A 25,869-nucleotide genomic window follows, 5' to 3' on the forward strand; every position below is an offset into this window, starting at 1 on the left:
GCTTACAGTCAGTTAGCGCAGGGTGAATCCTTTCTGATAACAGGCTTGTGGTGGCTTCATTAAGTTGAGCTCACACTTGCCATTTGTCTCATGAGTGAAACTGTCCCCATATTTAGTCAATAAGCACTATTACCGGTAGATGAAAAATCACACTATAGGGTTCCTGGTAATCATTTTAGGAAATGGTGTTATCTAATGGAAGGCTCCATACAGTCAAACTCTCAACAAATACTGTGATCCAGTGACACATGACTGGCGTTTTCCTCTTACAGTGTTGTGGAGCAAAGTTTTCTTCTCTATTTAATTGACCCCCTCCTCCCTGACTTTCCTTTTCTGTATTTAAGTCCTTCTGTACCACACACCATTCCTGGATGTTGGAGAATGCTCCAATCCACTTCATAGTTACTCAATGTACCAGGGTAAGCAATGTTTTGTCACCCCTCTCTGTTTCTGGGGAAGTACTTGACTTGCCTTAAATGCAATTTTTGGTGGCGTTCGGGAGATTGTCACTGTAGGCACAAACCCTCCAGTTGGCTACACTTGGCTTACTGTCCATTAGCTTGGCTTTTTCACATTGGGATGTGTACACTCAAAAGCACGTGTAGCACCAAGTAATTTGTGATCTGTATTTAGGTTTGTTTTCATGATTGGTATGTCTGTGGCCCTGTCCTTCAGCACCATGCTGCACCGAGGCACTCACCGGTTGCAGCTGCTACAAAAGCTAACCTGGAGAACCATCGTTCTGCTGGAGCTTTTTAACATTAACTATGGCCCACTCGGTGGCCGCAGTAAGTAGATAAGCTCAATCTTCTAGTTCGTGGCTGTGCTGTTTAAACTGGATTGAATACTCCTGTGCTTTTGATACTGTGGTGAAAGAAGAAAGTCCATGTATTTTTCACCCTTAAAATGTAAGAATCTCAACTAAAATAAGCATGTTATCTGTATTCCTGAGATTTGTGGATACCGAGGGCAAGGTCCCATTTATTGCCAAGGACTAGGTTTTCTGAGGCAGTGACTGTGGGCATTCTCTTTGAACTGCTGTAGCCCCTTTTCTGATAGTCCTCTCCCAATGGTACTAGGTTGGGAACTCCAAGATATTCCAAGACCCCAGAGCAATAATGGAATGGTAATCTGTGTCCAAATCAGGATGATGTGTGACTTGAATGGGAGGTTGGAGGTGATGGTTCCCATAAATTGCCGCTCTTGTCCTTGGTGGTGGAGTTTGCAGGGTATGGATGTGCAGCTAAAGCAACCTTGGTGAATTGCTACAATATCTGCTGCAGCAGTAGTGCACTGTTGGTGGACAGGGTGAATATTGGGTCCAGTAACAGGCACCAATCAAGTAGACTACTCTGATTTGGTGCTGAGCAGTAGAGTGTTGATGTATTCGGGCAAGTAATGAGTTTTATTATTACATGTATCACTATCCTGATCTCTGAGGATTAATTGCTTTAGACCATTGCAGTTTAATTCCTTTCTTCTTTATGTATAGGCAATAAACGCACACAGTAACTCCCTCTCTCAATTTCTTTTTGCAATTATTATAATATAATATTTGCATTTATGGTAGTTCCTTATTATATTGGAACATCTCATTAGCAACAATACGCTCATTAGCAACAATTACTTTTTGAGTGTATTGTCTGTTGTTATGTTGGGAAATGCAGTGACCATTTTTCCAGAAATGGCCTACAAACAACACCAAAACAAATGCCCAGCATCTGTTTCCCATCACTAATTGCTCTTGAGAAGGTGGTGGTGAGCCACCTTTTTGAACCATTGCAGTCCATGTGGTGTAGGTACATGCACTGTGTTGTTAGGAATGGAGTCCCAGAATTTTGACCCAGTGACAGTGAAGGAACGGTGATAGCGTTTTAAGTCAGGATGAGGTGTGGCTTGAAGGGGAACTTCCAGGTGGTGGTGTTCCCATGCATTTGCTGCCCTTGTCCTTCTAGGTGGCAGAGGTTGTGGATTTGAAAGGTGCTGTCAAAGGAGGCTTGATGAATTGCTGCTGTACATCTTGTATTTGGTACACGCTGCTGCCACTGTGTGCCAATGGTGGAGGGAGTGAATATTTAAGATGGTTGATAGGGTGTCAATCAAATGGGCTGTTTTGTCCTGCATGGTGTCAAACTTCTTGCTTGTTGTTAGTGCTCATCCAGGCAAGCGGAGAGTATTCCACACTCCTCACTTGTGCCTTGTAGGTTCTGAAGTAGGGCAGCTCCAACAGTGCTGCACCTGGACACATAGCCCGTGATGAGTCTCTAATGAAAGAAATTGACGCTGAACTTAGTGCTGAAGAGTAGCTGCTGCCATTGTTCTCCTTGAGGTCACTGCTACACTGAACCACACTATCCCAAGAGTTGCAGAGGCCTACAGCCTGTTACCTCTCGTGCGTTTGGACAAAGGATGGACAATGGGTGTTAGCGACTAACTTGTAAGAGGGGAAAATAAGTTAGAACACTGGAGTAATTTTTAACTTCGCTGTTTGGGGGTGTGAGGGTGGGGAAACTGGTGGAGTTGGTTACCGGACTCTTAAAGAACCTGCTCGATTATGGGCAGACAATTGCCTCTGCCATTTTATGGCCCAACTGGTGGAAGGCAAAAATGATATGATTCTGGTTCTGAACTTTGCCACCAGGAATCAGGCACGGATGCACACAGGCAGGGGTTATCACTTCTTAATATCCAGAAGCTTTGTTCCAGACTAGCTGTCGCTCAACATTACAGAAAAACTAAAGACATTGCTGGCTAGGTTTTTCCAGACAAACATTATGTTATCAATGACAGACATTCCAAAGTGGCTACTTTGGTCTGCAGCACTCCACATTAACATGCCATTATTGTACCTCACTCAGCGGAAAAGATAGCTCGGTAATCCAGTTTAAAAAAATATTACTAGCAATAATCTGATTCAGAGAATTCTTGTGAATTATGATCAAATCATTCCAAATATTTGATACCAGACAGTCATATGATTTAATGGCAGTCCCAAGGGCAACAGTACATTCTTGCAGTAAAGCAAACTCCTTTTAAAGGCCATTGTCTCTTCCTTTGATATCGCAAACCCTTTTGGCCTAGAAACTGGTCCACTCTCGCATTCAGGCGAGAAATTAGTGGCAGCCATGTGCTGTTCAGGTGAAACTGCTGTGCAAGAGCCCCAGGCAAAATCGGTCCTCATGTCTCATCACGACGAGACTGGCATGCTGGTAACACCACTCGCTCCAAGGGGCAATATGTTGGTCACAAAGAACAGGAAGGGATACAGGCACCAGACCCATGGCCTGTCCAGGAAGAATGGGGCATGGAGATTGGGAGGTGGGTGGAGGATCGCGAGGGGATGTCAGGGATCTTTAGGGGTGGGAGAGGTGGCACGGAGATTGGGGGTGGGGACAGATTAGTGGCTGGAGGGATCCATTATTTTAATGTGGAATCGGGAAGTGTGTGGATTCACTGGGATGATGTCAGCGATGGGAAATTATAGTTAGGCTGTAACCCTATCTCCCATCTGCATTTCCTGTGAGTGCGGCTCTCTGATTGGTTTGTGAGGTCATGTAATTACCCCCGCACCGTGCACTTTTAAGGTGCATTTACATCGTACAATGTGAAGCACAGTGTGATGCTTATCTCTCCCATTGTTGGTTCCTGGCAGCAATGGGGATGCAGCTTCTTATAGATCTTTAGAGTTGTGCTGGATTTGTCTGCTTCACATGTCTGGTGCTCTGTGAAGAAATCAGTGGAGTATTAAAGGGAGCAGGGAGGTGATGGGGGGGGTGATACAGCCTGGCTACCTAAAAGCACCATTAATACACAGGGCCCTGTTCTTTGCAGACAGAAAGAACATGTACACACATTGTGTCTGTTTCAGCTAAACAAAATAAGTGACAGCCATTCGCAGGTTTATTCCCCAGGGCAATGTCTTGTCCAATCAGATTCAAGTTGCCTGGTTTAAATTTCAAACAATGCTTGGCAGTTAACTGTCAGTCACCATTAACAGTTGTATTCTGTATGGCAATGCCTCTACCAATCAGAGTCCACTTGCTAATCAATCAGCACTCTCTTTTCATACAGTATAAAGATATTGTTTCTCCTGATATCGATATTTTCTTGCGAATTGTCCTGATAAGTGTAAGATGAAAAGCGTTGACAAAAAAAATCTTTTTTTCAGTAATACTCAAGTTCTGTACTACCAATGACTAAAAAAAGCACCATTATATTAGCACCTCCAACAACCTGGCCAAACATTCTACACTCGGCGATATGCTTAAGAACCACGCAATGTTTGTTAGAAGCAGACAGAGTGTGGCCAGGTTGAATCAACCAGCATTGAATGGCTGCTGCACTTTTTCAAAGCTACGCTCTTTCCTCCCTTTAGTTCGTCTGACAGAAATTGCATCTGTAAATGTTATGGAGGGTGCAATATACCGCACATCTCCCAGAAAAGATGTTTTTTAATTAAGTAATGAGCTGATTTTAATAAATCTCTTGCCGAGAGTGCATCCAAGCTCAGGGTTAATTCTCTATCGAAGTAATGATTTATATGCTGCTGATGTGCTTGTTCTGTCACATACAGAGTGCTGACCACATTTAATCACATGAGCTGTTTTATTTAAGCATTTTTCCTTTGTGTTGTTTTAAAATTATCGGTAATGCTTGAAAGGCCCTTGTTCTTCCAGTGCAGCTTTCCATCTATACTCGTGCCAAAATTCTGAATGATAGTGCTAATTGCGAAGGAATAGTGGACTACAGTGGTCAAACACAAAAAAAAACCCTACTGTTTAGGATACATTAGCGGCCAGAGTTTCCTGGCAATTAAACGCGTCGCTCAGTGTGGATAAAGCAGCTGTCATGTTTTAATTGGTGATTTTGGTGACGAGGCCACTGGGTTTCATGTGGAAACCGGCACTGCTGTCGAATGTGATTCTTTGCCGCCCTCCCACCACCCAATCCCCCTATCGTCACCCACCCCCCCCATCCCTCCCCCCTCACCCCGTCCCCCCCAACCAAACCCTCAAAAAACCCTCCAATAACAGAATCTCAGAATTTGACCTGAGCTACCTCAGTAGGATCAGCGACTCTGCTCAGTAGCCTGGAAATTGTGCAGTCAAAATACCACACTCGCTAACCCAAAGGAGGCACTAACCATTCTACAATATTGGGAAACACAGTTGTAAATGAAGCAGCTAAAAGTTGATTTGTATATGGATGTTCACAAAATGCAATTCATGGCCTTTACGTATCACCATGTGTGAAACACAGTTAGAAAAAAATCATTGGAAACAGAATAAATCTACAGTAAATGACCAATGTCCCGCTGTTAAAGCGGTAACGTAGATTAGCTTGCTCCAGCTGCAGCCACTAACTTAACAAATGCGAATCATAAGCATTTGGATCCCCATTGTTTTCCATAATTCTGATGCACAAAGTCAACAGTGAGCTGTTTTTCAGCCATCCAGCCTTAGCATTGAGCTCATCAGCTTTTGGTCATAAAGGCTGCTTTCAATTTCCTGGATAGCAGTAGTTCTGCTGGAACCATTTCTACCTGTGTTGCATCTAATTGCTCCTTTACTTGTCCCGTAAACGTGCCCTATTGCCCTGCACCATCAACCCTTTTGTCATTAACAGAAGGAGTTTTTGGGTGGTGGACCTTCTTGCCCTGCCACCCGAAGATTTAGCGGGGAATACACCACGTCACCGCTGACTGGCCGGCAGCTCTGTAGTCCCAGCTGTGGCCAGGACTGGAGCTATAAGCAGTCCCCAGGTTCCAAGTCCTGAGTCCAGGACCAGATGAGTGCCGTAAGGGTCTCTTGGCAGGGAGGGGAGGCGAGAGCTGGGGGTTGGTGGGGCTGGGGAGAGGGCGGTGGGGGTCTTTATGGTGAGGCCAGGGGGAGGAAGAACTCACTGGGGGATAGAGCTTGGGAGGGGGTGCTAATGTTGTAGTTGTGCTACAATGGAGTGAATGCTTTAGTTTGTAATTGGGAGTGGCTGGCACCAACTGGGGAAAGATTTGGGAATTATTCCAAGTGTATAAAAACCAGTTTACACCGGATGTAGGGGAGGAACAAGGGAGTCTGTGCCTGTGCTCTGTGGCCCTTAAACCTGGATTAAGGAAAAGACAGTTCCAGATTCATCCTTCCCTCAATGTGGAAAGGGGGCCCTTGAGGGAGGCACCCCCTTTACCGCCCAAGTCCTGAACATAGTGACCTGCCAGACATCACCCCCCTCCACCCCGCACTTCTGAACTCCTCCCATCAGCCTCAAAATGGAGAGTGGGTGGGAAGTGGGCCTTGAGTGGACAATAATTGGCCACTTAAGGGTCTCAATTGGTCAAGGGCAGGCAGGTCACCCTGGACATCAGCCCCCACCCACTTCCCCACCCCCGGACAGGTTGGGGGTGGGCTGAAGGGTGGCAGGAAGGCCACCCAGGAAATGACAGTCTCCCCCACCACCGCCAATCTGCAAAGCCACCGGCAGGGGACTGTAAAATTCTGCTCTAAATCTCTCCTGAGCTCCACCTCAGCATTGACCTTCCATTGTGTTTTCCCTCCCCCTCACCATGCCGTACTCTGTACTTGCTTATCAACTATTAAATCTAACTTCTTACGACTCTGATGCAAGGTTGGTGACCTGAAATGTTAGCTCTGTTTCTCTCTCCACAGGTGCTCCCTGACCTGCTGAATATTTCCAGCACTTTTTGTTTTGAATTTCCAGCGTCCTCAATGTTTTGCTTTCCATCCACCATCAGGAGACACTGATTTGTCCCAGTGTCATCAACCAAGAAGTTTAACAAAAGTGCCCCTTTTTAACAAGGGCACAAATAATAAAAATATAAATCATACAAAGGAAAGTAAGTTAAATAAATTAAAGCATAATATTAAATCCAGCGTTGGCGACACCCTCGGTCTGTGTGGCTTTTAGTGGGTTGCTGTTGTTGGCACAATCATGGATTTTTCAACCTTTCAATTTTTAAAAATCAACCCTGGTCGTGACCATCTATGGAATTTACTTGCGTAAATCAATTACTATGTTACATTACCACTAGTGTTAAATGTTTTGTCTTCTGGAGGCTACAAAGCCAACTTTTACCTCAGAGGCTCTATTGTTCATTCTGGCAGTTTGTTGGCTTGGTTTTCCTCCCTCCCCATTCCCTCCCCCAAAATGTTCATGTTTTTACTCCCACTGCATTTAAATAAAAAGCCCACAAACCTCTCTTAACTTGAGGTGAGAGGGAGGAGGCTGGTTTAACCCTGGACAGCGTTTAATCCTCTCTGTGCAGCTGCTTGGTTGCGAACAATGGAGAGGCTTGCAGGTCACAAAGAATGTGAGAGTGGTGCTCTTGGGAGTTAAAACCCCTGGTAACTTTTACCTTGGATCAATTGCCTCTGGTGAGATTCCAGACTATGTGCAGTTCCAAGATGACATCTGTTCTGGCACAGGAACAGACACAATTTGGAACAGGAGAAGAGGATTAGTGCTTCTAGTCTACCCTTATGAAACTCCTAGGGCATTCCTTACCAGGATTCTAGAGCCAACAGCCCTATCACCCTCTTACCAAACGTGATACGTTTTTTCATGGTTGTAGGGTGAGCTTGAGTACTTTGCCCATTTGATAATTATTCACGCACTTGCCTTGACAATACATGCCAATAAGCTAGATAACTTGTAATGGTAGGGGCATCATATCCAACCCCAGTTTGGTACTAAAATAAAGACAGAAAATGCTTGAAATACTTAGAAAGCCAGGCAGCATCATCTGTGGTGAGAGAAAGAATTAACATTTCAGGTCTGTGATCTTGCCTCGGAATTAATGCAATTCTGGCCTTGCCTGGTGACTGTTAGGAGTGGAACGCTGGCCAATTATTTCTTCCTGAACCTTGGGAATTGGAGACCAATTGTTGCAGCCCTACTGCCATTCCATTGCATTGCTGACCAAGATGCAGGCTGGAATCTCAACTGGACTTTATGGCACCTTCTTATAGATTCATGAGTGTTTGTAGGAATTCAGTCAACGGACAAGTACAGTGGAAGGGCAAACCTGTGGCACATCACTTCATGTCATAGTAGGTCAGGCCTCTGACTTGTGACCCTCCTCCGTTACATCCAATTACATACAAATGTACTTCAGTGCCATCAACAGGAGGTTATAACACAGAGATAAAAACAAAAAACTGCGGATGCTGGAAATCCAAAACAAAAACAGAATTACGTGGAAAAACTCAGCAGGTCTGGCAGCATTGGCGGAGAAGAAAAGAGTTGACGTTTCGAGTCCTCATGACCCTTCTGTGGAAGGGTCATGAGGACTCGAAACGTCAACTCTTTTCTTCTCCGCCGATGCTGCCAGACCTGCTGAGTTTTTCCAGGTAATTCTGTTTTTGTTTAGAAGGTTATAACATCTCTCTTACTTCTTAACAGTTTCATGGGAAAGGGTCAGAATCCCTGGGGTCCTGCAACGCCTTGGATTCACATACTTTGCCATTGCTTTAATGGAGACTTGTTGTGCTAAAAAGGAACTGAAGCAATACATGGTGAGAAATTCTTTGAGATGATAGACCGTGCAACACTGCCAGCGGGGTATTGTTGTGTTCAATTGTTCGACGTTTGGTTTTGTGTCTGTTGATTGTTCTCTGTGCTGTATACTATCAGTCAAGCCTTGGGGATGGTTACAGAGAGAGAGAAACTGAAAGTAAGCTGGTAGTTGCAGACATTTTTTTTTTAAAACTTGTAAAAAAAAGCCCTTTTCACACACAGAACCTGGTGAAAGTCATCTCTGTATATATCTCCAAGGTACAAATCATAATAGGTACTATTCTTGCAGCCTGGCATTCCAGCAGTAACAATGAGGCGGGTGGTTTGAGATCACTTAGAGCCTTACAGAAACTGGCATCTTCACTGCCTCCATGACAGGCTGTGCAAAATTAAACCTAGATTGGCTAGATTCTCAATTTCTCAGAGTCCACAGTTGATGATGCCAATGAAGGGCCTCAATGTTACTGCTCTATAACACGCTCCACTCTACACAGCATCTTCTGTGGCACCATAATCCACCATGCCTTTAACCTTGCATGTATTTGTTTGTTTTACCTCCAGAACTCCTACTTCTCATACAGCTTTGTATGTTGCGATTTTTCCCTCAGACTGGTGTTTGGGCCCCCGTTAGGGATATTCTTATCTACTGGCCCGAGTGGATATTTTTAATTTTACTGGAAACATTGTGGCTGTGCCTCAGCTTTTTTCCTACCTGTCCCAGGATGCCCCAGGTAAGTCCAGCCTGAGATGGAGTTACCAGCTTTGCTTTCAGATGTAGAAGATCCCTATGGAATAATGATGGTTAAGCACAAAAGTGCCAAATGCCTGCTGTAAGGGCCAGGATCCTGCACCATGATGCCTATCAAGAATTCCTAGGAACGGTGCCATGATTTTCCGTTAGTTAACTTTACCATCACAAAGGCGGAGGTCTCAGAGATGGGAAGCACAGGGGCTGAGCCTAATGTCCCAAGGCAGCAAGGAGTAGGCCTGTGTGTTGCAGCTGAGGCCTGGCGTGGTGTTGAAACATGGAGAGGAGTGGAAAAAGGCTGGAAAGTCAGCTGGAAGAAGCTGAGTGTGTGCCTTGGCAGCGAAAACTGTCTAGGGCAACACTGGGGAGTTAAAATGGGTGTGGGAGCTTTTAATAGTTTTCTAAAAATCTAGAATTTAAAATAAAACAACTACCCAAGGCCTTTAAAACAGCTGTGGCGCTCAAAGTTTAGACGGACCTGGGTACCCTGAATGTTTAGTGGGCGATGGCAGTTGTCTGGGTTTGTTGCGCAAGCCAACAGGCCCAAAGTTAGCTCACTCAAAACCCATTCACTTAGACAGAATTAGAATCAGTCCCAATTGGAGGGAAGTGACAGAAAAACAGGACAAAAAATGTGCTACAGTAAACAAAGATTTGTAAACCAGTAAGTGTGCACAGAGTGAAAACTTTGAAACTATAAGTAGATGCTTATGATTTTGCTTAAATTACCAAACTCAACAAATACATTTACCCAACTTATTACACTTGGCCAACAAAACAGTCAAATGAACGAACTTGCCTTTATGTAGCCCCTTTCAACATATCAAAATGCTTCACAGTTGCTTTGATTACCTTGAAGTGTGGCTACCATTCTTGCAGGCAGGTGAGATAGTCTGTTGTGCACAGAATGAACCCACACATAGCAAATTGTTTTGGAGTTGATGAGACTTTGGAGGTTGAGGAATAAAAATTGGCCAGGAGAACTTGCTGCTCTTCACATAGAGGCCTTGGGATCTTCTAGACCCACCTGAACAGCCTGAAATGGGTCAACTAGCTTCGATTTGAGCACCTAAGATACCCATTGGATATGATGTTTATCCAACAGGCAGGCCTAACCGGATGATACCACATGCCTTGATTTTAATGACTGGAAGACAGAGGCACCAAACCTGCAGCTATCCCTGAGTACATAGCAGCAGGCGTCAGTGTAGATTGTGCACTCAAGAGATTGGCCTGAACTGACATCTTTCTGATCTGGAGGTGCAAATGCTGCTAGTCTAAACCTACACTCACCTGTGTTATTTACTGAGCTAATTCAAGCACTGGCACACACCTGATGTGTGTGTTTGTTTCTTTGCTTCTTATGTTGTAAACTGATGATCAGAACACAGAACATTCTGGCATCACACTTAGATTTGTCTGATTTAGTATTTTTAAGATAGAGGTTTCCGGGAGGAGCTCCAGGTGACAGGGCTGAGGTGGTTTTAGGGCATGTAGAAGGCAGTGGGCCATGGGTCGGGTGGAGAAGGATGGGGATGATAGGGTGTGAGAGGAGGTGTAAAACTAGTGGAAGTTAGAGATAGGATGGGGCAAGTCCATGGAGAGATCCAGAACATGGACGAGAATTTTAAATTCAATTAAAGAACTTTCTCTCAGGTGTTTTGCACTTGTTTCTGTGAGAGGACAGTCCTGAATTGAAATTGCCATCAAGAGACAGTTGTGCATCTGCAGAATAATAGAAATTGGTCGCAGTAATGAGACAACTAGTCAAACAGAGGCTGCCTTGCATGATTTATACAATCCAATGTTTTCAGCTGTCTCAGGGCCTTGGCTGCATGATTTCTTCCAATGTGCTGGGAAGTTTGGATGGTCAGTCTTGCAAGCCTCATTCAGCTTGCTTTGGGAACTCTTTATTTATCGAGCTGTTCTTTATGATTTATTGCCTTATATTACAGACCTTGCTAAGGGATATTAGATAATCATATTCTGTCACAGACAATAGGGTGGGCGGAATGAGAGAGCATCCATCTTCAGGGCTGCTCAGCCCAGAGGTGTGCCACTTTTAATCTGGAATTTTCTCTCTGATTTTTTTTTCTCTCTTTCAATATAAAAACCCCAGTAGCTACAGAATGCATTTGCAAAGAGGGTGTAAGTGTACTCATGAATTGAAAAATTAATTCCCAAGTGTTAGACATTTATCCAAACAAAAAAAAAATACATTCAATGTTATTGCTGCAAGGTTTTGCACTTCAACTCTTTCAGTCTGCTCCTTCAGCCAAATTTGATTTTCTGTTTTGGGTGTCACCTCCCCTTTCTCTTCCTCCCCCAACCCTGCCCCCGCCCCCTCCCCTCCCTCTCCCCACTCCCATCCCTCCATCCTCCCTCTGCCCTTCTCCCCTCCCACAGCCCCCCACTCCTCACACTCACTGACCAGCAGCTAGGCTAGTAATCACACATATGCATTTATATAATCCCTATAACCCTGACTAATTTGTAGGGTTATGGGGAAAAAGCTGGGCTGTGGGATTAAATTGGATAGCTCTTTCAAAGAGCTGGCACTGGCATGATTGGCTGAATGGCCTGTGCTTTAAGATTCTCTGATTCTAGAAATATGTGTGCATATATCTATCTAAGTGTGATTTACCTGTGCACATGCGAGTTGTGTCTAATTACATGCAGTACCCCTCTTTGCCCTTATCTAATTGGTTTTCAGACTTTTCTGTCTGAGGAGGCCCTCTTTGTAAATCTTGCACAGTTCCACAAGCTCCCTGTTTTAGCTTCCAAAAGACACTGCCGTCTTCCCCACCTAAAAATGCAATCACTGCAAAAAGCTGCAGTCTCCTATCACCAAATGGGATTTAGGCCCACGTACGCATCAATAACAGGGAACCCCAGAGGGATTGAGAATCATGCTCCCTGTAATGCAATAAAAATTTCACACAGGGCTTCTAACATTGGTTGTTGCATGGAGCAGATGCACAATAAATGACCCTTTCCAAAAACCTCACACTCAGTCCTGTTCACCTAACCCCCACTGTGCCCACCGACCTCCACTGGCTCCCAGTCAAGCAATGTCTTGATTGTAAAATTCCCATCCTTGTTTTCAAATCCCTCCATGGCCTCATTGCCCCTCATCTCTGTCATCTCCTCCAACCTCACAACCTCACAATTGTGCGCAGGAGCAGAGGGACCTGGGTGTATATGTGCATATCTGCATAAATAGGACAGGTGGAGAGAGTATACAGTATCCTAGACTTTATTAATAAGGCATAGAGTACAAGAGCAAGGAGGTTATGCTGAACTTGTTTAGGACACTGGTTAGACCTCAGCTGGAGTATTGTGTATAGTCCTGGGTGGCACACTTTAGTAAGGATGTGAGCGCGTTGGAGAGAGTGCAGAAACAAGTTTACAAAAATGGTTCCAGGGATGAGAAACTTCAGTTATGAAGATAGATTGGAGAAGTTGGGACAGTTCTCCTTGGAGAGGAGAAGGATAAGAGAAGATTTGACAGAGGTGTTCAAAATCATGAGGGAGCTGGACAGAGTAGACAGGGAGAAGCTGTTCCTGCTCATTAAAGGATCGAGAACACGAGGGCACAGATTTAAAGTGATTTGCAAAAGAAGCAAATGTGATGTGAGAAAAAACTTTTTCACACAGCGAGTGGTTTGGGTCTGGAATGCACTGCCTGGAAGTGTGATGGTGGCAGGTTCAATCGAGGCATTCAAGAGAGCATTAGATAATTATTTAAATAGAAATATTGTGCAGGGGTATGGGGACAAGGCAGGAGACTGAATCAAAATGCTCATTCCGACAGCCAGTGCAGACATGATGGGCTGACTGGCCTCCTTCTGCAATGTAACAATTCTGTGATTCAGTGAACCCTCCACAATATCTGCACTCCTCTAATTCTGGTCATGTGAGCATTCCCGATTTTAATCGCTCCACCATTGGAGGCTGCACCTTCAGTAGCCTAAGCTCCAGAATACCCTCTCTACACCTCTCCGCTTCTCCATGGTACTTTCCTTATGATGCTCCTTAAAATTTGCCTCTTTGGCCAAGCTTTTTGGTCATCTGGTCTAATATCTCCTTATGTTGCTCAGTGTCACATTTTCTTTGATAACAATCCTACAAAGCACCTGTGGACATTTTATTAGGTTAAGAACATTATATAAATATAAGTTGTTGTTGCATCCATTATTCCATTGAATACTTCTAGGTCAGTGCTTAATGTGGTTTGAGATAAACCGTAATAGTAACTTGAATTTAGAAATGAACATTGAGAAAGACGTTAGGAGATGTAATAAAAACAGAAAATGCTGAAAAAACTCAGCAGGTCTGACAGCATCTGTGGAGAGAGAAACAGAGTTAACGTTTTGAGTCTGTATGACTTCTTCAGAGCTACTTTTCTTTAGCTCTGTAGAAGAGTCAAACGGCCTCGAAATGTTAACTCTGTTTCTCTCCCCACAGATGCCGTCAGACCTGCTGAGTTTTTCCAGCATTTTCAGTTTTTTATTTCAGATTTCCAGCATCCACAGTTTTTTGCTTTTATTTTAGGTTAGGAGAGGTATCTGAAGATAGGTTTTGATAATGTTTTAGCTGCAGTATCAAAAGATAGGTTAAGATGCAGAAGACTCTTTGGCCCAGATTTCCTCATGCTTCCAGAATACGAGCCCTAACATCTTTCTAACTAGTTTACATAAGAATTGGCCAGGCAGATAGAGCCTGGGTTTAACATCTCACTGAAAAACCTGACTACATCATGCAGTCCCCTGCCTCCACCTCATCCTCCAGTGTTAAGTGTTGATTCCGCTTGCTGTACATGTATCTGTTTTGAATCACTTTGCCCTTTTAGTTGTACTTCCATGATTTGCCCCCGATGCCGTGAAATGTTTCCAGGAGTTTAGCCAGCTGGATGGTAATCAAGCAATGCACCCTGTAGAAATGTCATGAGATCAAAATAATTTACACACTTGATGCTTGCTTACTAAGATTTTTTTTATTGCTTTTGCACCCAAGTGTTTTCAAAGCAAAATGATTCCTCAACAATATTGAAGTTTTGCTTTGAACTCCCAACACTTCTCTCTTGAAGGAGTTTTATTTCATCCTAAGCAATTCATTGTGGTTTCATTCGACATAGAGTCATTATGGCACAGAAGTAGGCCTATCCACTCCTTGTCAGCTCTCTGTACAGTAATCCAGTCAGTCCCATTCCCCCACTCTATTCCCATAGCCCTGCAAGTCTATTTCCCTCAAGTGCCCATCAAATTTCCATTTGAAATCATTGATCGTCTCCAGTCACACTACTGTCATAGGCAGCGACTTCCATGTTATTACCACTCACTGTGTAACAATGCTCTTCTTCACATCTCTCCTGTATCTCTTACCCAAAACCTCCAATCTGTGTTTCCTAGTACTTGTGCCAAGAGCTAATAGGAACAGATTTTCTTTGGCTACCATATCTAAACTTGTTCTAATCTTGTACACCTCTATCAAATCTCCCTTGGCTCCAGGGAGAATAAACCCAACTTCTCCAACCTAACCTTGTAGCTAAAATCCCTCATCCCTGGAATCATTCTGATAAATCTCCTCTGCACCCCCTCAATGAACTTCATATCCTTCCTAGGGTGTTGTGACCAGAACTGGAACTCAAGTATCCATGGGTATATCTCCCCCATTGGTACAATTCTTAATCCCAGGGGTGTGCTGGAAGTGTATCCAATTCTTGAAAGTTGATCCTCCTTTGCTTTTGGCACTGTTACACCTTCACCATTCGATTGTTACTAGAAGGTGACAAGTTTAAATGGGTGGTTTCCTTATAAAGGTGGACATACGATTTTGTAATGGAATCTGTTAACAGGGAGTTTGTGTAGATGTGAGAATTTGGATATTAGCCTATACAATAGTCTAATTTCAGAGCCTGTACTAAATACAACAGTTGCTTCTGCTGGCCCTTGTGATAAGCCCAAACAGAAGGTATAAGATATTGGTGGAGATGTTAGAACTGGGTGGCACCTGATCATTTTACATTGGAAAATGGATTTGGAACTCAACCCTGGCTTATGCCACCATGTTTGACTTTTCAGAGGCAATCTTGGAGCTGGAGGAATAGGGAATGATGGGAAATTCCCAAACTGTATGGGAGGGCGGCAGGCTACATTGAGAAATGGCTGCTGGGAGTTAATCACATCTACAGCCAGCCCACCTGCCAGGTAATGTTCCTGCGCTCTGAGCTGAGATCAATCCAACTCAAATAAAAATAGAAAATCCTGGAAATAATCAGCAGGTCAGGCGGCATGTGTGGAGAGAGAAACAGAGTTAACATTCCAGGTTGATGAACTTTCATCAGAACTGGAAAACGTTACAGACTTTAAGCAGGTAGGAGGCAGGGAAAAGGTGGTGCTGGAGGGTGGTGCGCAGCGGTGGACTAGTTGGAGGAAAAATCGAAAAGGAAAGATCTGTGCTAGGCTGGAAAGCAAGGGCAATTTCAGTGACTAAGAGGGATGATGGTGCTGGGCAAAAGTGGGTGATAATGGGACAAGTGAAGAAGCAAAAGAGTAGGTATAAATGGCAGCAACAGATTCATTTTGTCAGCAGCTGCTGCCAGAAAAACGGAGCAATGGTTATGAATTGAAATTGTTGAACCTCATGTCAAGTCCAGAAGGCAGTAAAGTGCCTAACAGAAAGATGCAATGCTGCTCTTTGAGCTTGCACTGAGCTGCACTGGAACATTGTTAAACTGATCTTGTGTATGTACATTAAAAATGAGGAGGAAGGGATGTTTGTCATGGAGTTCACCAAAGAACATATAAATGTAAATATGTTAAATGCAAAGAAAGGGAATTAGCACGCTGGCAGGGTAATTGCAACGCAATGATCAACATGTCTGATGTAAGCACAGCAAGCCTGGGTAAAAAACCACTGATGCCCAGGATCTGCATTTTTAGATCAGGGCTTGTTAAGAAATCATGTGCAGATTGGTGAAGTAAATTTGAAATCTTGCAGCATCAATATTCTACTTTCAAGTCAATGTTTAGATGGGCTTTCTGAATCAAAAGTGGCAGAACCCGAGGTTTGCATTGTAACCACACAACACCCCCACTAATAAGTACCTGTTACGACAAGTTAAAATTTGCATGTTTATTCCTTAAACACAAATATCGGAAGCAATGCTTCATGCACAAGTTCAAAATCGATGGCATAAAGCACCGTGATGTGATGGGATCTCTGTCTTCTCATCAGCTGTTTGCTCAGGGCATGGTTAGTAAAATGACAAAGCTACAGATGATAGATGAATGCTGGAAAACAGGAAAATTGATGCCAAATATTTTCAGTAAAAGCAGGAGCATGTGGGATAGATTGCTAGAAAGGGCATGAGTGAAAATTAACCTTACTGGATCCAAAAACAGAGACTGGATAAGTTCTCATCAACAAATAAGAGTCAGGGTTATCAGATTTCCAAAATGTAGCAAGGTAATCTTGTGAGAAGTTGGATTATGAAGGTCGGTGGTGTACTCCTACCCTTGTTGCTATTATTCACTACATAACAAAATAATACAATTTTTGAATTTTCCGTATGATTTTGTGTACCTTTTTTTTCAACAAAATATGCTCTCAGGCTTTCCAAATCATTTTATGCTACTGAGAGAAGTCCAAGATCACTTGGTGGTGGAAGATCATCATAACCAGGGGCAGTGAGTTGACAGAGAGATTCTCTTGGAATTTCTGAGTGATGTGAATTTTCCATTCATTCCGGTATTTACCTCTGGTTTCAGGAATTGTATCACACCACTGAGCCTTTTGATCCTGAAGGAGTCCTAGGAACCATCAACTCAATTTTGATGGCATTTATAGGATTGCAGGTAAGAATAATGAGCAAAGCATTGCATATGCACAATGGAGCTCACCCACATCAATAACTATTCCACATCAGGAAAATAGTTCTCCCTCATCTGAAAGTTTTAATTTAGGGAAGGCAGAGCTTGCTTTAGATCACTTTGATAGGATAAATTCATGAGTAATATGAAGGAAATCAAGTATTTATGAAATACGCTGGATAGTCAGAGAGTTGGATATTGGTCTTTCACATGAGTTCCTAATTCATGACCACAGGATGAAAATTATCTCTAGCTTTATATGTCCTGGCCCAACTTGGGTTGGCTTCCTCAATCCTGTTCCAAGTAACCATGGGCAGAATTTTATTGTGGGTGGGGGTGGGGGTGGGGAGAGAGGGGGTGGGTGTTCTTCATTCTGCTGGTTCAAACAGAGGGCCGGTAGCTGCAAAACCTCAGTGGCGCTGCCGGAGGAAGTGGTCACTGCTGAGGTGGGCTGGAGAACATGAGGGCACTTCAACATGGAGGTGCCCTCAAGAAGGCCACTTAAATTAAAACAATTAGTCACTTGGCAGTACAGAACTTGAATATTGCTGAAAAGAGAGGCATGTTGTCGAAACCTTTTGTTTTGTTCTCATCAAGACAAATGCAAGAATGCCAAATTTCAAATCACAAGGAAAACAGCTAATCTGCGCTTGCAAAGCCAAAACAAAACCTCTACTATTAGGTGTGATTCCATGATTAGGCAGCACTTGGTGAACAATCCTGAGTGTGCCAATAGCTACACTAACAACTAATTTAAGCTAACCAGTTGAGCTCCTAATGTGCTCATCTCTGCTTGCTCAAAGTGACATACATTCATACGCAGGAACCCATTCTCTACAAACAAGTGGAATATGTTCAAGCCTTGTAGCTTTTTTGAATTACCCAGGAGCTTGGGGAGCCTGTGGTTCCCCGTTGCTCTATCATGGCCACACCTCAGCCAATCAGAGTGGAGTTGCCAACCAATCAACCCTCTTTTCTCCTGTTGTATAAATTGTTGTAATAATTTGAAATTTGTCGTTCTTGCCTTTGTCCTGATGAGTGCAAGATGAAAAGCTTCAGCAATGTGTCTCTCTTTTCAGCAATATTAAAACAATTAGGCGGCTGAGGGTAGCAAGCCCTTCCAATCCGAGGGAAAACCCTCCAGCCGAAAACCACTCCAAACTGATTGGCTCAGAGAAGGGCAAGAAAACTGATCCCAAGTAGAAAAGAATGAGCAATGAGGAAAGACTGGGAAGCAGTTTTCAAGCCTGGAAAAACCTTACAGTAGTTTATAAAGTATTAAATTGGATGGATAAGGGAGCAACATCATGCATTTATATAGTGCCTTTAATGCAAAAATGCGAGAAGGCACCTTACAGAGGCCTACTCAATAAAATTGAAGTCAAGCCAAGGAATGAGAAATTAGGAGGAGTATGTAAAAGTTAGTTAAGAAATGTGATTAAAGACACAGATGGAGATAGAGAGGAAGACAGGGATTCACAGAGCAGGGAGCTTAGGTAGCTAAAGGCCCATTGCCAATGTTAGGATGAAGGGAAAAGGGATACAATCGAGGTCAGGGTCATAGGAGCTGAGAGTTTGAGGCTGTGGTGGGGTAACTGTAGCGTTGGCGGGGATTTCAGAGATAAGGAAGCAGAAGGCCATGAGATGATTTAATTGCAAGGATGAAATTTTAAGTCTTGCTATGATTATAAGGGGCTTTGGTGAGACCACACCTGGAATACTGTGTGTGGTTTTGGTCTCTGTGTTTAAGGAAGGATATACTTGCATTGGAGGTGGTATAGCAAAGGTTCACTAAATAGATCCTTGGGATGAAAGGGTTGTCCTATGATGAGAGGCTGAGTAAATTTGGCCAATATTCTCTCGGGTTTAGAAGAATGATAGGTGAAATCAATGAAACATACCAGATTCTGAAGGTTGGATAGGGTGCTGAAAGATTGTTTCCGCTGATTGGGGAATCTAAAACATGGGAGCACAGTCTCGGCATAAGCGGCCGATCATTTAGCCCTGAGAAGAGGGGAAATTACTTCACCCAAAGGGTTTTGAATCTTTGGAATTCTCTGCCCCAGAGGGTTGTAAATGCCCCATCATTGAATACATTTAAGGCTGGGATGGACAGATTTTTGATCTCTCAGGGAATTATGGAATATGGGGAGCGGGCAGGAAAGTGCAATTGAAGCCCAAGATCAGCCATGATTGTATTGATTGGCGGAGCACGCTTGACAACTTTGGCCATATGGTCCACATTTTTCTGTTTAAATTTGAGGCTCTGGGGACCCAGCAGACAATGTAGATCAGTAAGGACAGGGGTGATTGGTGAGCAGAACTTAATGCAGGATAGGGTACAGCCAGATTGTTACTTCAAAATAAAAGAGGAATGAAGAATATTTTATACTGAAATAGTCAAAAATGGTTGGCACAAACTATAGGTTGAGTAATAGAGATTAAAATATTGGGATGTTTAAGATACAAGTTGGGTGATATAATGGAAAAGTTTGTATACTGGAGCAATTAAGTAGAGAGTAAAGTGCTATCAAGATGTTTCAATGGCCCAGAAGGTCTGTGCTTATACTTGTGGGAATGAGAGTCAGTATTTTAAAATGTTTTTAACAAAGTGAACACGGGTTGTGTCCTACTGCAGATTCAATGCTCTCTCTCTCACTCACTATGCACATGATGAAGTGACTGTGTTAGGAATATCCATTTGGAGGAAAATAAATGAGGTGTGCTGCAAATGCCTTTCAGCTGTTCCCCTTCTCCCCTACCAGAAAAAATTGAAGGCACCCTGCGTTCTACTGATTTTCCACACAGAGAAAATGTGTTAAAAGCAGAGAGATCTGGATGCTTGCTAATGCCTCTAGGGTGTCCAATATTTCTGTTGTTGTGCTTTAAAACATCATTCAGAGGCAATATGGAAGCAGCCATGCTTTATAGAACCCTTCCTTGAATGATGGCATGAAGGGGTTGAGTGGCATAGCTGGCATTCTTTTCATGATTCCACTGCAAATCAGATTTATAGAAAATCCTCTCTTGCTGCATCTGGAGCTGTAGCATTTTGAGTATTAACTGTGATCAGTCCCAGTTATCTGCAATAATACATGTGCTACGGGCCCTAAAATATTTTGGCAAAAGACAAATTGTTCCCTTTTGTTCCTGGAAACCTGAAACCATACTGGTGATGCTGCTTTAAGAGCGCTCTGGGGTTGTGCACACAGCTTATCTCGACTTTTATTATGGATTCATTCACTTGAGATGTTGCTGTTAAAGACTTGTGAAACGGAACCTTAGAGTCCCTCTGCTCTGGCATATCTCCCATTCAAAGTAGGTGTACAGGCAAGTTTGATGCAGCCTGAAGTTACTTTAGCCAAGCTGTTAGGTACTCCTCAAGCAAACAAGGTGTCAGAAACACGCGCACAGCTAATAGAAAACAGGAACACTTGCTGCACAGCTGAGGTTGTACCTTGAGCCCAGTGAGGAATTTCAGTAAAACCACGTGCTTATAACTGTGCAGCCTAAAGCCATGTTCCAAGGGTGTATTTTGTGAAAGCCTCGAGAGGGACAACCATTTTGCAAGTGCTTGCCAATCTAAAGACATTCAACCAAAGGAACACCTAGAGCCTTTAAACGAAGAAACAACTTTACTGTAAGCTGCAGTGGACCTACACAGCTAGTATATCCAACTTAGCCTAAATAGACAGATCTGCTGAATGGATATTAACTAGAATTCCACATTGAAATCCATATCCACTGGTGCATCAACAGCGTGATGGGCAAAATATTTTGAGATATATCACTAGATCATTGCTCATATAGTCCTGGTTTAAGATAGATGCTGACAGATTTCCTTAATCTCTGCCAGTGTGTGGCAATTTTGGGTGTTTGAATCCTTATACTGATAAAAAACCAACACATTTCATGTAGTAGCATGGGTTAATGTCACAGCTTTCGAGATTAGACCATGTGCTGATCTGCAGCTACCCAACTGAATAACCAAACACGGAGTCACTGTGTTCATATAGTGAATGGGCTAGTTAGAGATCTAAATGACACAACAAGTTACTGCCACCTGGACCAATGTTTTACAATACATTTGCTACATGTGGCTAATTGGGAATTTGAGATGAGGTAATGGCATTTCAGGTTCATAAATAAAAAATGAGGAATAGACACATTCCTAAGGCAAATGTGATCTCAGTAATCATATTCACATGGCATATGGGTATTTATTCTATCCTTTTGAGCAGTTATTAGTAAAATGCTAAGACAAAAAAGCAGAGCTTTTTGTTCATGTGAGTGTTTTACTTCCTTGGTCACTGAATGATGGAAGATGTTCAGTAAACTTACACGTATGAAATATGTTTGCCAGTGTTGTGCGAGTGCATTTTGACATTCTCTGCTCAAATAGATGTCTGTGGCTCAGGCATGTGACTTGAATTCAGCAGCAAAAGAGGGTAAGGGCTCCAGGAAGCAAGGAAATTGTATTTTGCTGCTATTGGATAAATGAGGATATTCTCCGAGCTGACGTGGATAGAAGAATTCGAGAGTATGACAACAGCAGAGGCGGTAACTGTGGTGGGATTGGCTTGAATTGAGATGAATGGACTATAATTCAAAGAATCAAAGAAATGTAGTGCAGAAGGAAGAGGAGGCCATTTGGCCCATCACAGACAGCCCAATGAGGAGCTATCTCCTCCAGTTACGTTTCCTTAATCTTTCCCAATAACATTTTCTTCTTCTTTCTATTTGCATAAGTAACCAATTCTCTTTCAAATGATCTTACGTGTGAGTGTGTCAGCTGTGGCTCAGTGGGTAGCACTCTCACCTCTGTTTCAGGGTCTGGGTTCAAGTCCCCAGAGCTTGAGCGCAAACCTCAGGGCTGACACTCCTATAGAGTACTGAAGGAGTGCTACACTGTTGGATATGCTTCCTGCTTGAGTGGATGTAAACGATCCCATGGCACTATTTCGAAGAAGAGCAGGGGAATTATCCCCAGTGTCCTGGCCAATATTTATCCCTCAATTAGCATCACTAAAGCAGATCATCTGGTCATTATCACAATGTTGTTTGTGGGAGCTTGCTGAGTGCATTTTGGCAGCTGTGCTTCTTAAAACAGTGACTACTTTGGGAGTAAAGTGCTTTGAGACAGCTGGTAGTTATGAAAGGTGCTATTTAAATGGAAGTCTGTTTTTATAACTTTTGCCTCAAAAGCCATTTGTAGACGAGCATTCCATGTTTTAATATCCCCTTTGTGTAGAGAAAATAATAATTTCCCTCTTTGTTGTCCTGAGTTTATGGCTAATGAAATGTAACCTAAATCAGTTCTGAAGAAGAGTCATAAGGACTCGAAACATTAACATTAACTCTGTTTCTCTCTCCACAGATGCTGCCAGACCTGCTGAGCTTTTCCAGCATTTTCTGTTTTTATTTCCGATTTCCAGCATCTGCAGTATTTTGCTTTTATTATAACCTAAATGAGGAAGCATTGAGTGAGTGATGGATGAAAAAGGGGGATTTGCAGATCCAGGTATAATCATTAAAATCTGGCACGCAGTTAGGAAAAGTGATTAAAAAGGCTAATGGGATGCTGTGCTTTTTCACAAGAGATATGAAGATAAAAGTAGGATAGTATTATTACAATTATACAGGGAGCTGGCAATTTCATGTAACATTTGCAGCAAGCTTTTTCCTCTTGATGCTCTCAGGGCAACTGTTGGAATGTCAGAATGATTTCCCCCCCACCCCACCCCACTCTTAAAACAAAACTCCACAGATTTGGGGTGCACTATGTTCCAATACATGCTTTTGACAAGCACCGGGAATGGCAATACAGAAAATTCCCCCTATTATTTTGAATTTTGGGCACTCTGTGTAGGAAGGATGTACAGAACATGGTGAAAGTCCAGTGAAGATTCATCAGGATGATATGTGGGAGTGGAGGGACAGAGTGATGATCAGAGACTGAGATAAATTTGGATCATGTTTCATGGAGTTAAGGAGACTAATAGGTGATTTAATTGAAGTATTCAAAATAATGAATGGGATTGATAGAGTTATTAATGTGAACAGGGGGCATAATTTTAAAATTGAAGCTAAACCGGCCATAATTAAATCCAGGAAAAACCTGTTTACACAAAGGGTTGAGCATGTGAAACACATTGATGCAAAAGGCTACACATAGAAAGTCAACTGAAGTGTTTAAAAGGGGGATATATACTTACTTGGGAAGTAACAGACTTGAGGCACTTGGTGTCAATCTTGGCTCAGTGGGTAGCACTCTCGCCTCTGAGTCAGAAGGTTATGGGCTCCCAGAAACTCCTGAGACTTGAGCACATAGTCTGGGCTGAGGAATTACTATGTTTCTGGAGTGATACCTCGTGGATGAAATGTTAAACCAAGGCCCTGCCTGTTCTCTCCAGCTAATTTGAAAGATCCCGTGGCACTATTTGAAAAAAAGCAGGCCACGTCCCAAAGCTGCATTATCAAAAGCAGATTACCCAGTAATTTATCCTGTTGCTGTTTTTGGGATCCTGCTGTGTGAAAATTGTCTGCTGTATTTCTCTACATCACAGCAATGACAACTCTTCAGATAAAGTACTTAATTGGCTGCAAAACGCTTTGTGATTTTCTGAGGTTGTGAAAGGCACTACACAAATGCAGTGGATATCACTGTTATCCAAGATGTAGCCTGGGGCCGACTGCCATCCGCGCCCTTCACTGACCCTGCTCCTCATAGCCTCAGAATGGATAGCTCAGCTCTAGATCCAGGACTGTGTATCAAGAGATTCCAGACAAATAGTGTCATTACGGCTGGTATTCTGTGAAGAATTTATGATATCATTAACTAGAGGTTATAGGTTATGGAAGATATGTCATGGCCTGTCTGTGACACAGTTAGAATAATGCAAGTGCTTCAGCTTTTTTAATCTGAGCACTAGAAGCGATTAAATTAATATCACAGCTAGGAAGGAAATCATAAATTAGTAACTATCACTAGATTGAAGACATTTCAAAACAATGTTTAAAATCGCATACAAAGAACAGAACAAGCGCTGCAAATCCCCTGCTTTGATTTTTTCCCCCTCCTGTACAGTGTGGGTTTAACTCCATTCTGTGCTTCGAGTAATGTCCTTCAATTCTAAATCCTGTTGACTTGATAGGTGAGCTGAGTGGAGTTCACGGACAAGCTTAAATCTGGCAGGAATATCTCTCCACTCTGATGATGAATTGTGTGCAGCAATTTGTGATGGGGGGGGTGTGCTCTTTCACTTTTAAGTCTAGCCCAGGCAGAATGATTGAATTGCTTCCTCTTACCTGTAGAACATCGCAAGCCAGACAATATTGCAGTGTTTGATAACATGAGATACTGTTGAATTTATAGTCCCTTTTTTAATGTTTCTTATAAGTTTTGCTCAGTTTATAGCCTTTGAGTTAGAAAGTTGTGACTTTTATCCTCACCTCAAAACTTGCCCCCATAATCTAGGCTGATACTTTAGTGGATTGTCAGGGTGCAATCTTTTGGATGTGATGTTAGACTGAAGGCTGCTCTGTCTGTTCTGGTGGTTAAGATAGCTGTTAAAGATCCAGTTGCAATATTTGAAGAAGAGTAAAGAATTGTTCAAGTTTCCTGAATAAGATTCCTCCTCAAATAGCACCAACTACAGTATGATATGATTTCATTGCTGTTTACAAAATCTTGTTGTGTAATGAATGGGGGCCACGTTTGCCAGCATAATAGTCGTCACTGTACTTCAAGGTAATTCACTATATGGGGAAAGGCTTTGAGAAGATTGAAAAATCTGATATGTTACCAGATAACTGCAAGTCCTTCCTTTATATGCATGTATTTTAAAACATTGAAGTGGTTTGTGCTATTCATGAAGAATTATTGACTCACATGTTGTGACCCTCTGAACACTAGCCTATTTTTACCATAGCCCTATCTATTTCTGTGTTTCGACCATTGACATGCATTGTGGAACAGTGGTGATAACCATGGGCCTGAATTTTATCCTTGGCGGGCGCACATGATTGGTGGGCCCTGGAATGGCTGGGAAACTGACGGCCGACTGCAATCGGCCCCTGACCACCACAGGCGTGGGCGAGCACCGCGAGAAAGCTCCCTGAAGGCAGAGAGCTGCTTCAGGGAGCTGCAGACATTCAAAATGATGAAATAAAGGTTTCAAAAGCTGCAAGATAATGTCAATGCATCACAATCAAGCACCGGAAAATATACCTCATAAAAATGCTGTCCAACAGATATTTATTTTTGTATTATTTCATAACATAACATAAAATGTAAGGGCCGCCTGGCCGATTCACCCGACCGCCAGCTGTAAGGTTGGATGGGCCACGAAACATTGGAGACAATTGTGCTGTCAATGGGCTAGTTGCCAGCTTATTCGTCGACAGGCGCACTTCCTACTTTTGTGCATGCCTGCCGACCGAAATATTGCGTGAGTGCGCGATGATGTCGAGACGCTCACCCAATGTCATCTAGTGCATTTTTATTCCTGATCGGGTCGGGCGCGGGCCTGCCCCATGGGTCTCAAAAATTCTGCCCGTGGAAACAAAGTTCAGGGCAAAATTCAATCACTAAAATCCCTCCAAAAAAAGGCAAGAATCCTGCAGTGGCAAATAGATTGAATTTTGGCTGCGTGCTATTAGTAATAGCCATGCACTTGAATTTGTATAGTGCCCCATCACATCAAAGTGCTCCACACACGG

The 25,869-nt window shown here is 43.0% G+C and overlaps 1 pseudogene; it reads left to right on the plus strand.

The window, feature by feature from the left end:
- Window positions 1-25,869, plus strand: part of LOC121270801 — a 119,704-nt pseudogene that overhangs the window by 50,811 nt on the left and 43,024 nt on the right.

Source organism: Carcharodon carcharias, chromosome 28 (genome assembly GCF_017639515.1).
Source record: "Carcharodon carcharias isolate sCarCar2 chromosome 28, sCarCar2.pri, whole genome shotgun sequence".
Taxonomy (NCBI): Eukaryota; Metazoa; Chordata; class Chondrichthyes; order Lamniformes; family Lamnidae; genus Carcharodon; species Carcharodon carcharias.